Source organism: Anabrus simplex, chromosome 2, assembly GCF_040414725.1.
Source record: "Anabrus simplex isolate iqAnaSimp1 chromosome 2, ASM4041472v1, whole genome shotgun sequence".
NCBI lineage: Eukaryota > Metazoa > Arthropoda > Insecta > Orthoptera > Tettigoniidae > Anabrus > Anabrus simplex.
The window spans coordinates 473630175-473642736 of record NC_090266.1 but is presented as its reverse complement, the minus strand read 5'-3'; positions in this window follow the sequence as shown (position 1 = coordinate 473642736).

Genomic DNA, 12562 nt, shown 5'->3' with positions numbered 1-12562 from the left:
TCAATCATTCTCGCTACTTCGGAAGATAGCGGGTTCGAACTGGAAGCCGCAAATGCTAGGCGAGTGACCTGCGCGATCGTCATAACATGATCTAGCTAGATGCCCTTCCCGACGGCATAAGTTGCCAGGATTTGAATCGCGTACCCTGACTAGAAGAAGCCTGCACATAGCTTAACGCCTCCATCCGACAAATGAATCACCCTCAACACTCTTCAATCATTCTCGCTACTTCAGAAGATAGCGGGTTCGAATTAGAAGCCGTAAATGCTAGGCGAGGGGGGGGGGGCTGCGCGATCGTCATTACATGATCTAGCTTTAGCTCAATACCTACAGGTAAGGAATACCGCGGATGTACCCTCGAGAAGTCGAGGATCGCGCGCTAACTTTCCAAGGCTCGAACTCTTAAATTCCGGCACCTCGGCATCAACAGGAGGTTCGAATACGTCAGCCTGCGGGACTACAGGGGGAGAGCTCTTGCTGCATAAACACTTCGTTCCGACTGTACCGCAGTTGTCAGCGATTATCACATCCGCTTGGTAACAAGCAGCATATTTAGTCGCTGCAGTCTGCGCGAAGTGCTCACAGTTCTCTGTATGCGTTTATTACGTACACACACATCTCCCGTCTGCTGTGAATATTATTCTTCAGCCTTTATCTTAAGGTAAGGTAGAACTGTTGGTTACTTTTATATTTGCAAAGCAACTTCTACGCTAGACATCTACATTCATATATGTTTGTTCTTTTTCAGGTACCGTTCGAAAGTACGCAATTTTATTCATCCCAGTAACAGTCTGCAGCACGTGCATTTTTTTTAAAGGTATGTTTTCGAACTTTGAGTTGTAAAGATAACTAGGTTAGATGATGTACCCCTACACACTACATTCATATATGTTTCTTCTTTTTAGGTACGCCCAGAATATTATCATTCGAGTTTCAGGCTTGAACGCACGCATTTTATTTATCCGAGTAACAGTTTGCAGCGCGAAGATTTTAAGGTATGTCTGACCTCTATTCATTGAAACTTGGTTTCTTCTAAAACATCGTAACTTTAGTCTATTGATAAATAGTTGTTCTCTTTAATCCTCACGCTATAGACGAGGTGCGTACATAGCTATGTCTGCCCTCAACAGGCTGAAACTTGGTTTCTTCAAAAACATCGTAACTTTAAGCTATTGATAAATACTTGTTCTCTTTAATCTACATACTATAGACGAGGTGTGCACATAGCTATGTCTGCCCTCAACAGGCTGAAACTTGGTTTCTTCTAAAACATCGAAGCGCACATAGCTATGTCTGCACTCAACAGGCTGAAAATTGGTTTCTTCTAAAACATCGTAACTTTAAGCTATTGATATATAGTTGTTCTCTTCAACCTGCATACTATAGACGTGGTATAATTTCAAACACGCGCACATAGCTATGTCTGTCCTCAACAGGCTGAAACTTGGTTTCTTCTAAAACATCGTAACTTTAGTCTATTGATAAATAGTTGTTCTCTTTAATCCACATACTATAGACGAGGTATAATTTCAAACACGTACACATAGGTATGTCTGTCCTCAACGGGTTGAAACTTGGTTTCTTCTAAAACATCGTAACTTTAGAGTATTGATAAATAGTCGTTCTCTTTAATCCTCATACTATAGACGTGGTATAATTTCAAACACGCACACATAGCTATGTCTACCCTCAACAGGCTGAAACTTGGTTTCTTCTAAAACATCGTAACTTTAAGCAATTGATAAATAGTTGTTCTCTTCAATCCTCATACTTGGTTTCTTCTAAAACATCGTAACTTTAAGCAATTGATAAATAGTTGTTCTCTTCAATCCTCATACTATAGACGTGGTATAATTTCAAACACGCACACATAGCTATGTCTATCCTCAACAGGCTGAAACTTGGTTTCTTCTAAAACATCGTAACTTTAAGCTAATCATAAATAGTTGTTCTCTTCAATCCTCATACTATAGACGTGGTATAATTTCAAACACGTACACATAGCTATGTCTGTCCTCAACGGGCTGAAACTTGGTTTCTTCTAAAACATCGTAACTTTAAGCTATTGATAAATAGTTGTTCTCTTCAACCTGCATACTATAGACGAGGTATAATTTCAAACACGCGCACATAGCTATGTCTGCCCTCAACAGGCTGAAACTTGGTTTCTTCTAAAACATCGTAACTTTAGTCTATTGATAAATAGTCGTTCTCTTCAATCCTCATACTATAGACGCGGCATAATTTCAAACACGTGCACATAGCTATGTCTGCCCTCAACAAGCTGAAACTTGGTTTCTTCTAAAACATCGTAACTTTGGTCGTTCTCTTCAATCCTCATACTATAGACGTGGTATAATTTCAAACACGTGCACATAGCTATGTCTGCCCTCAACAAGCTGAAACTTGGTTTCTTCTAAAACATCGTAACTTTAAGCTATTGATAAATAGTTGTTCTCTTCAATCCGCATACTATAGACGTGGTATAATTTCAAACACGTACACATAGCTATGTCTGTCCTCAACGGGCTGAAACTTGGTTTCTTCCGAACATCGTAACTTTGGTCGTTCTCTTCAATCCTCATGCTATAGGCCTAACTCACAGCCATGTCCAACCTCTATACGTTGAAACTTGGTTTCTTCCGTAACTTTCACCTAATCTCTTTCGGTCGTTCTCTTTTCAGATGTTCCCCTGCTGCGAGGAATGTAATGTAACGTTTGCAAGGCGTGATAACTTCATGCGCCATATGAAATCAAAACACCCTAGCATAACATCCGCTTTATGTAAAGTTTGTAGTGTGTATTTCGCTAACGTAGTGCGATACGAGGCTCACTTATCAGAGGTACATCAAATATCTACTTGCCCTCAGGTAGTAGTAGGGAAAAAGCGTGCAGCTACTGATGTAGCTGTAGAAAGTACTAGTAGTAAAAAACCTGGAATAAATCATGAACTTCAAACTATTCACTGCGAGCACTGTAACACTGATGTACCATCTTCGCATTTTCAGGGACACTCACGGAGTAATGCACATAAAAATAATGCATGTAGAAGTGGTAGTAACGCAAACATCGAGGAAATTAATACAGCATTTAAAAGTAGGATTGCTAGTTACCGAATTCGCACCAGTCAAAGTTTCAGAGCACTTCAAACTTTTTAAATTGCGTTCAACCGGATGTATAACAGCTTCTTGCTAAATCTTTGTCCAATCATAGTTTATTTAAAGTTAATTTTGAACTTTTCGCCTTGTACATTAAAAGCACGGATGAATCCGAAATAACGGACATTAAATCATTTAATACGAAGAATTTTGTCATAAGTCAGTCGACTAATTTTGGTGATGTACTTAGGGATGTCTCTAACATTATTTCAACTAAGAGCGAGGAATTTCAGGAAAAGGAATCAGGGTGGGCTTTAGTTGAAATAATGTATCTAGAAGTTAACATCAATAAGTACAATCCCATGCGAGGTTCATCGTACATCGAGCTACCGACATGGATTCAGCGAAAAGAAGCTGTTGTAAACATCCAAAACAATGACGAAGCATGTTTTGCATGGGCGGTGATGTCAGCTTTAAATCCTGTGAAACGGAATGTAGCGAATAGAACATCATCGTATCCACACTATTCAACGCAGCTAAATTTCGATAGTATAGAATTTCCTGTGCAGATAAAGGATATTAAGCGTTTTGAGGAACTAAATAACATTAGTATTAATATGTATGGTGTAGAGAAAAAGTCTGTAGTATGTCCTCTGTATTATACATGTCATAAGAAGAGTACTCACGTTAATTTACTCTATATTGAAAACAGTGTGAATAGCCACTTTTGCTGGATTAAAAATCTGAGTAGACTTGTTGGCAGTCAGTTGTCAAAACATGATGGTAAAAAGTGGTTATGTGATGGATGCTTGCAGTATTTTAAAACTGAAGATCAGTTAACGAAGCATTCCAAGAATGACTGCAATCATGTACGTACAGAGATACCTACTACAGGTAATAATGTTTTAAAATTTACAAATTTTCACAAGCAGATGTGGGTACCGTTCGTGATTTATGCAGACTTTGAAGCCATCCTCACGCCATGCAACACATGCTCACCTAATCCTGACAACTGTTTCACTAATACTACGCACATGCATGTCCCGTATAGCTTCGCGTATTACATCAAGTGTAGTTACGATAGTACGCTTAACAAGTTAGAGCTGTATCGAGGACATGATGCTGCTAAAGTATTTTTAGAAAGACTTGAAAGTGATGCAGTTCGTCTCGGTCGTATTCTGAATAGTAATATTCCTATGAAGCCACTCACCGAAATTCAGTTAAATGATCATGAACGTGCTACAAAGTGTAGCATTTGTGATGGGGAATTTTCCGAAAATGACCCTCAAGTTTTTGATCATGATCATTTAACTGGTTTCTACAGATGTGCCGCTCATTATAGCTGTAATCTTAAGTATAGAGTTCCTAAATTTATCCCTGTAATTTTTCATAACTTATCTGGTTACGACTCTCATTTCATCATTTCACAATTTGGAGCTTCAGATGAAAAAGTAGATATAATCCCTCAGAATAAAGAGCGGTACATTGCGTTTGCAAAGTCTGTAAAAGTAGATGCTGAGCATTCTATAAAACTGAGATTCCTTGACTCGTTTCGCTTTATGGCGAGTAGCCTCGATAAACTTTCTAGTCATTTACAGTCTGAACAATTTACGGAAATTCGACGCGTTTTTCCCGAAGAAGCGCAGTTTAATTTACTTCGGCGTAAGGGTGTTTTTTGTTATGAATATCTCGACTGCTTAGACCGCCTCGAAGAACGTGCCTTACCATCGAAACAATCCTTTTACAGCTCGCTGAATTCAGCAGATATTAGTGATGATGACTATTTACCTGCACAACATATCTGGGAGCAGTTCCACATTCAAACGCTGGGTGAATACTCCGATTTACATTTAAAGACAGATGTACTTTTGTTAGCTGATGTTTTTGAAAATTTTCGCTGTGTTTGCATGAACACCTACAGCCTTGACCAATGTCAGTATTTTACTGCACCTGGGTTAAGTTGGGATGCCATGTTGAAACACACGCATGTGAATTTGGAACTGTTGACCGATATCGATATGGTGCACTTCATAAAATCATCAATTCGAGGCGGTCTGAGTCAGTGCAGCGGGCGGTATTCGAGGGCTAATAATAAGTACATGCCGAGTTTCGATTCCAGTCAGGAATCTCGGTATATCGTTTACCTCGATGCTAATAATCAGTATGGGTGGGCGATGAGTCAGCATCTTCCGGTGAGTGGTTTCCGCTGGCTGACGCAGTGCGAAATTGATGCTTTACAGCTACACGCCCTAGGTGATGAAGCTGATAAAGGCTATTTCCTCGAAGTTGACTTACAGTATCCTAAAGAGTTACACACTTCTCATAATGACCTACCGTTCTGCCCTGAAAATATGAAGCCCCCGTACATCGCATCAACGACGAAAATGCTCATTGCTAATTTGTGCGATAAATCTAAGTATATCATTCATTACCGAAATTTAAAACAGTGTTTGCAGCATGGTTTGAAGTTATCCAAAATTCACCGCGTACTAGAATTTAATCAGTCACCGTGGCTAAAGCCATATATCGATCTGAACAATAATTTAAGAACGAATGCGGTTAACGAGTTTGAAAAAGATTTCTACAAGCTCATGAATAACAGTGTGTTTGGTAAGACTATGGAAAATGTTGACAAACGCGTTGATGTAAAACTGATTACAAACTGGGATAATATTAAGAAAAGGTATGGTGCTAACTATTTAATAAGTAAACCAAATTTCCACAGCTGCACCATCATACATGAGAATTTAGTTATTATACAGATGAATCGTGTCAAGGTTAAGTATGACAAACCTACCTACGTCGGTTTTGCAGTACTTGAATTGGCTAAAACACTCATGTATGAATTCCAATACGATTATATGATGAAGAAGTACGCGCATAATGCGCAATTGCTCTACACAGATACCGATTCGTTTATTTATCAAATCAAAACTGATGACTACTACAATGATATAAAGCCGGACTTGGGTAGGTTTGATACAAGTAACTATCCTGCAGATAATCAATATCATCTACCGCTAGTGAACAAAAAGGTTCTAGGTAAAATGAAAGATGAATATGCTGGGAATATTATCGATTCATTTGTAGGTACTAAATCCAAGTCATATTGCATAAAACTCTTAAATGAATTACAAATAAAGAGATTGAAGGGGGTTAAAAAGAATGTCGTTCAGAATCAGCTAAGTTTTGAAAACTATAACAATTGCATTAAAAGTAATCCATCTGTTTTGCATAAGCAAATGTCTGTCATTAGAAGCAAGAAGCACCAGTTGTGCACTCATTTAATTAGTAAGGTAGCCGTTAATAGCGATGATTGTAAACGGTTTGTCATTCCAAATTCTACCAACACGCTAGCCTGGGGGCATAGTAGTATTGATAGGTACTACTTTACATAAACATTATGCTAGAGGTGTGTACTTACGTTACGCTGTCTTACATCACAAAGAGGTACGCTGAGAGCGTAGTACAGCAAGTTTAAACTTGTACATTCAAGAATTGCATCGAGAAGTACGCAAACATCACTAGGGTAAAACGATTCAAGATAAAACTTGTACATACAAGATGTAAATAAATAATGTAGAATTGGCATATTCTTTTATTTTAGGTTAGGTATTACCTTCCTCCCGCTCCTTATTTGCAAGATAGAGTTTTTGTTTATTACTCATAGAAGAAAGAAGGTGATGAGCAGTTTCGTAAGTATAGTATCGTCTAGTTCGGTAAGTATCTCGAGAGCAGAAATTTTTTTGTCAAAAAAGCACATAGCTTTGTAAAGCACGTGGAATTTGCCGCCACCGGGGCAGCACTGTTCTCTCTGGATTAAAAGCTTTGTTTCCAAACAAGAGCACGTGGAATTTGCCGTCACCAGGCAGCACTGAGGTTTCGGATGCAAGATGGCGGATGACGTACCACATTTCAAAGGTATCTAGTTAAAGATGGCAGCACTGCGGATGACAGGTGACGAATTTACATCTACTACGATAAAGAGGGCAGCACGGTGCTCTCTGGATTAAAGATGGCGGATGACAGCTGTCAAAAAAGCACGTGAGTTTGTTTCCAAACAAGAGCACGTGGAATTTTTTAATTTGCCGCCACCACATTTCAACTAAAGATGGCAGCACGGTGCTCTCTTGATTAAAGATGGTGGATGATAACTAGCAGAACTTTTCAAATTGCCCGCTAATACGTGCTTAAGGTAGTAGCCATAAGGAGGGCAGCACTGTGTTCTGTGGATTGAAGATGGCGGATGACAGGTGATGAAATTGCCCGCATGATAGCAGCACGGTGCTCTGTTGATTAAAGATGGCGGATGACAGCTGCACGTAGCTTTGTTTCCAAACAAGAGCACGTGGAATTTGCCACCACCACATAGAGGGCAGCACTGTGCTCTATAGATTAAAGATGGCGGATGGTAGCTGTCAGAAAAAACCACGTGAGTTTGTTTCCAAACAAGAGCACGTGGAATTTTTCAATTTGCCGCCACCACATAGAGGGCAGCACGGTGCTTTCTTGATTAAAGATGGCTGCTGTCACGTGGAATTGTCTGCCACCACAGGTATCTAGCTAAAGAGGGCAGCACTGAGGTTTGCGATGCAAGATGGCTGCTGTCAAAAAGCATTTTTCAAATTATCCGCCACCACATTTCAAAGGTAAGTAGCTAAAGAGGGCAGCACTGTGCTCTATGGATTAAAGATGGTGGATGACAGCTGTCAAAAAGCACGTGGATTTGTTTATCTCGAGCTAGTGAGGTTAAGTTGGTAGCACTAAGGTTTAGGCCCGCCAAGATGGCAGCACTGCCGATGACAGGTGACGAAAGAGGGCAGCACAGCGTTCTGTAGTTTAAAGATGGCGGATGACAGCTGTCAAAAAGCACGTGGCTGTCAAAAAGCACGTGGCTTTGTTTATCTCGAGCTAGTTAGGTTAAGTTGGTACCACCGAGGATTATTCCCGTCAAGATGGCAGTACTGAGGTTAGCGATGCGTTGTTGTCGATGACAGCTGTCAAAAAGCACGTGGCTTTGTTTACAAATATGTCAAAAAGCACGTGGCTGTCAAAAAAAACACGTGGCTTTGTTTACCTCGCGCTAGTGAGGTTAAGTTGGCACTACTGAGGTTTAGGCCCGTCAAGACGGCAGTACTGAGGTTAGCGATGCGTTGTTGTCTGTCAAAAAGCACGTGGCTGTCAAGAAACACGTGGGTTTGTTTACCTCATGCTAGTTAGTTTAAGTTGGTACTAGTGAGGTTTAGGTCCGTCAAGATGGCAGCAGTGAGGTTAGCGATGCGTTGTTGTCGATGACAGCTGTCAAAAAGCACGTAGCTTTGTTTACAAATTCAAATCTCCCGCCAAAATTCAAATCTCCCGCCAAAATTCAAATTTCCCGCCAGAATTCAAATTTCCCGCGGACGGAGGCGCCCGAACTGTCCCATTATACTACTGCCAAAAAGCATGATATAACCCCTCTTATGGATACATATGTATGCTTTTCCTTGTTTTCCAAATTTCTGCCATCGGTTCAATCACGGACTTTGCTTTGAATCTCTTTGTCTCTTCCAGTATAACTTACGAGTGCTCTCCAGGTGAGTTTGTCCTCCTTTATTCAGTCTGCTACCATCAGATGTAGATTTTCATAAAGGAACAGCATCACTAATCATTTACCAAAAGTTACTTTTTTTTGCTAGTTGCTTTACGTCGCACCGACACGGATAGGTCTTATGGCGACGATGGGAAGGGGAAGGTCTATAAGTGGGAAGGAAGCGGCCGTGGCCTTAATTAAGGTACAGCCCCAGCATTTGCCTGGTGTGAAAATGGGAAACCACGAAAAACCATTTTCAGGGCTGCCGACAGTGGGGTTCGAACCTACTATCTCCCGAATACTGGATACTGGCCGCACTTAAGCGACTGCAGCTATGGAGCTCGGTACCAAAAGTTACAAGCGTATTTCCAATTCACTCGGTGTAATATTATTTACTTCTCTAAATACATCCCGGTGCATACTCTCTGAGAAATACGTTAGGCAATAGCGAAAATTTTGGTCATGGAATCCCGTGATAGTTGGCCGATGCTTTTTTGCGTGGAAGCCGACGAAAGGGTATTCGGTCATGTACTAACCAGAAAGTTAACATTAACGTTAAGACCGAATGAATCTGAAGGCCACGATTTAAAAATCAAGTTTTTCGTCTTTGGACACGTAGGGACTCAGTTACGTTTGTCGACTTGCTGGTATAATTAAACCACGGAAAGTGCCAATCCTATCGAGAAAATGACCTCCTTCTAAAGTATGCTCTTCTTTTTACTCCCATATACTGTTCCAAATTGGTATGAGGAACATACGGAAGAGCACAACTTCTTCACAACTCAAGCTGGATCATAATCTGTTTGTAGAGTTGAAACGAAGAGGTCAACCTCTGTAGCAGCACATTATACAGACCGTAAGCAATGTACAAGAGACTTCTCAGGAACTTAGTGAGGCACCTCTGAGGACTTGAAATCCATGCCTTAGATGCCCAGAACTTGATTGGTTAACTGACGAGGACAACAGCCAGTAATATGTGAAGTTTTCGTACTTCAGCCCGTTAGTGCACGATATTTTATTTACTTTTAGTCTGTATACGAGTCTCTTGATATTTCATGAAGGGTGCAGTACTTCTCCACCTGTTTTCTGGCAGAATCCGGAGTAAAATGCAGTTCCCACTGAAGACTCAGTCTCATTTATATCTATGCCAGTATAGCAGCTGTTGAGGTATGAGTGGTGATGTGCAATATATTCAGAGTACAATTTGTGCGTCTAGATCTTCTGAAAAGCGTTACTCAAAGGGTTAGTCGTGCTGCAGTATCATTTTCTGGCCTTATAAAGAAAGCAATGGCAAACTACTTCACTTCCCATGTTGTCTAGCAGGCCTCATCATAGCGCCGCAATTCGTTTTTTCAACAATCGCACAACCTTTGATTTTGTTACGTGAAGGTCCAACCACCTTCTGGACTGACGGCCGAAGGGGATAGACAGTCATCGGGTAAAGTTAGTTTTCACCCTTGTTCTACAAGACCAAACATTCTGCAATTTTCATCTAAGGAGTGCCATGGTGAAGGATAATCATCCTACAGTGAAATTGTTTCAGCTTTTTCGAGGCACAATGCTATTGTAACCGTTCATCACTATGCCATAGGCATGTTAAGAGGTTTAGTCAATCATATATACCGTTTTCCGCAACATTCTGTGACATATAATGTCGTAATTAGCAGTCTACATGCCGAACCGGGATGTGATTTGCGATACGCCAGCCCGTAGGGAGCAGTTTTCTGCGCTGTATCGAGAAAAGGATAGCGCATTACTGCTGAACCTTGAAATCGCGCTCTCTTTTCGTGCGAGCGAGGAGGAGAGATGACGCTACGCGTGGAAATGTAGGTTGTCGGAGAGTGGGCTGAATTATGTTGTGTTAACCCACAAGAAATGAATATCCTTTAACAATTCAACACCGCATTCATTGGTGCCACTTCACCATAATTAACTAAAAAGAGGAAGAAGAAGAACACCTTCATCTGGGATAATCCCTGGAAATTTATGAGTCAGGTCTCATTCGAACCGATGTATGTAATGCTAATTGTTGATGCATAAATATGCAATACTTTAATAGTGGATCGGTAAGGACGCCTGTCATATAGTGGTACGCAGTTTAAAGATGACTGCCGAAATCTGGCAACATGAGGAAAAAAGGTAGGAGATCTTGCGAGATGAACCATTGCGCGTGAATTTCTAAAAGGACGCATTTGAGATTGTGAATGACCCGCTGATCGTATTGGTTTTAAATGAGATCAGTAGAAAATAGGTGTCAGGAGCTATAATTTGATTGCTTTCACGTCGTTGTAAGATTCCGTTTACCGAAGCTCCATTTCGACCAGGGGCGTGGTCTACCTCCTCTCCGACCATTCAGCCCAGATATTACAAATAACACCTGGACTTAGATGCAGTATCCCATTGTAATTTGTGCAGCCGCAGTACTCACACGTTAGTAGTGAAGATGGATATCAGTGTATGAAGTATTGTGCCAAGGAAGAAAAGCACAACAGTGCGATGTAAAATATCGCGAAATAAGCCGTGTGGTACAAATAATGTACAGTGGTGATGAATAGAAGTCTTATGTCAACATTTAATCTTTTAAATATCAACGACAGTCAGTTGCGGCTCATGATGCAATCATTAGTGAAAGGGCAAACGCATCAGGTTGTTTAGAAGTAGTTAGACAGCTAATTACTTTCAGTAATTAATAATGACCGATCTAAAGCACTTTAAGAGTGAGTGACGTTCAGTAAAAATTAAAGAACGATATTCCTGATAAAATTTGCGTTTGCTTACTCCATGGACACTCGTGGTGATAATTAGTTAGACTGTGTGATTAATGGGGAAATGAATAGTGATTATTACAAACTTGCCACTATTTGGATTATTCTATTTAAAGTTATTAGATTACCTAATCGCCAGTAGATACTTTGAAAAGCACATAAACAGTGTTTAGTAACTGATTTTCCCATTTTTGCCTGTATGTTCGTGAGCGATCATCGAACCCCGAGAACTGGAGCCTACGAGAATCGCGCCTAAGTGCCTGCAGTAATTTCTACAGGGAACGGCTAGAGACTCCACTAAGAAGACCACAGCTCGAGACATGGATCGTGTTAGAATGAAGAGGAACCAAGGACTATCAAAGAGAGGAGCAGTCATCATGATGGCGTAAAATCTCAAGTGTACCTCGAGATGACAGCAAACCATACCCAGCATTCGATGAGTAAATTTAATTTGAAAATATTAAACCACGAGATTTGCATGCCAGTAGCAATTATTATTTTGTAAATATTAAAATTTTTATGCATTAAATTAGCTCGTGATAGGAGTTTCAGGTTTTTTACCTCGGAAGCTGAAGTACTTGTGTTCGACTCATTTTGGAACCACGAATTTAACCTGATACTATGGCTTGTTTTAGCCATATCTTCAAGATGTATTGTGTGCTATATGTTTGATATTTTTCTAAATCATGTGTATACGTTTTTCGTTATTCCCAAAGTGTTTTATGGTGATGGGTTCGATACCAGCGTTTGTTAATTTTACTTTGAATATAATTTTTTTAGGTAAACACAGGATACGCGTATGTGTTCAATGTAATATGTAATTGTTGTGGTCAAATAGACCCTGTGTTGATATACGGCGATGCAATCGCTTGTGTAAAATATAATGTACTAGTGGAATGCTTACATTCCACAACCATGATGATCAGCCTATTAAAGTAATAGATGCCATTTAGTATCACTGTTGTAGATAAATAAATCCATGTATCAGTGCGTATTAATCAAATGATTTAAGGTATGCCAAGCAACGACTACAATTGTGAATAAATTAAAGGGACGCTAAGGCATACTGTATATATGTGTTTTAATATTGTATCATCTCGTGTACTTACCGAGTGATTTTATCAGTA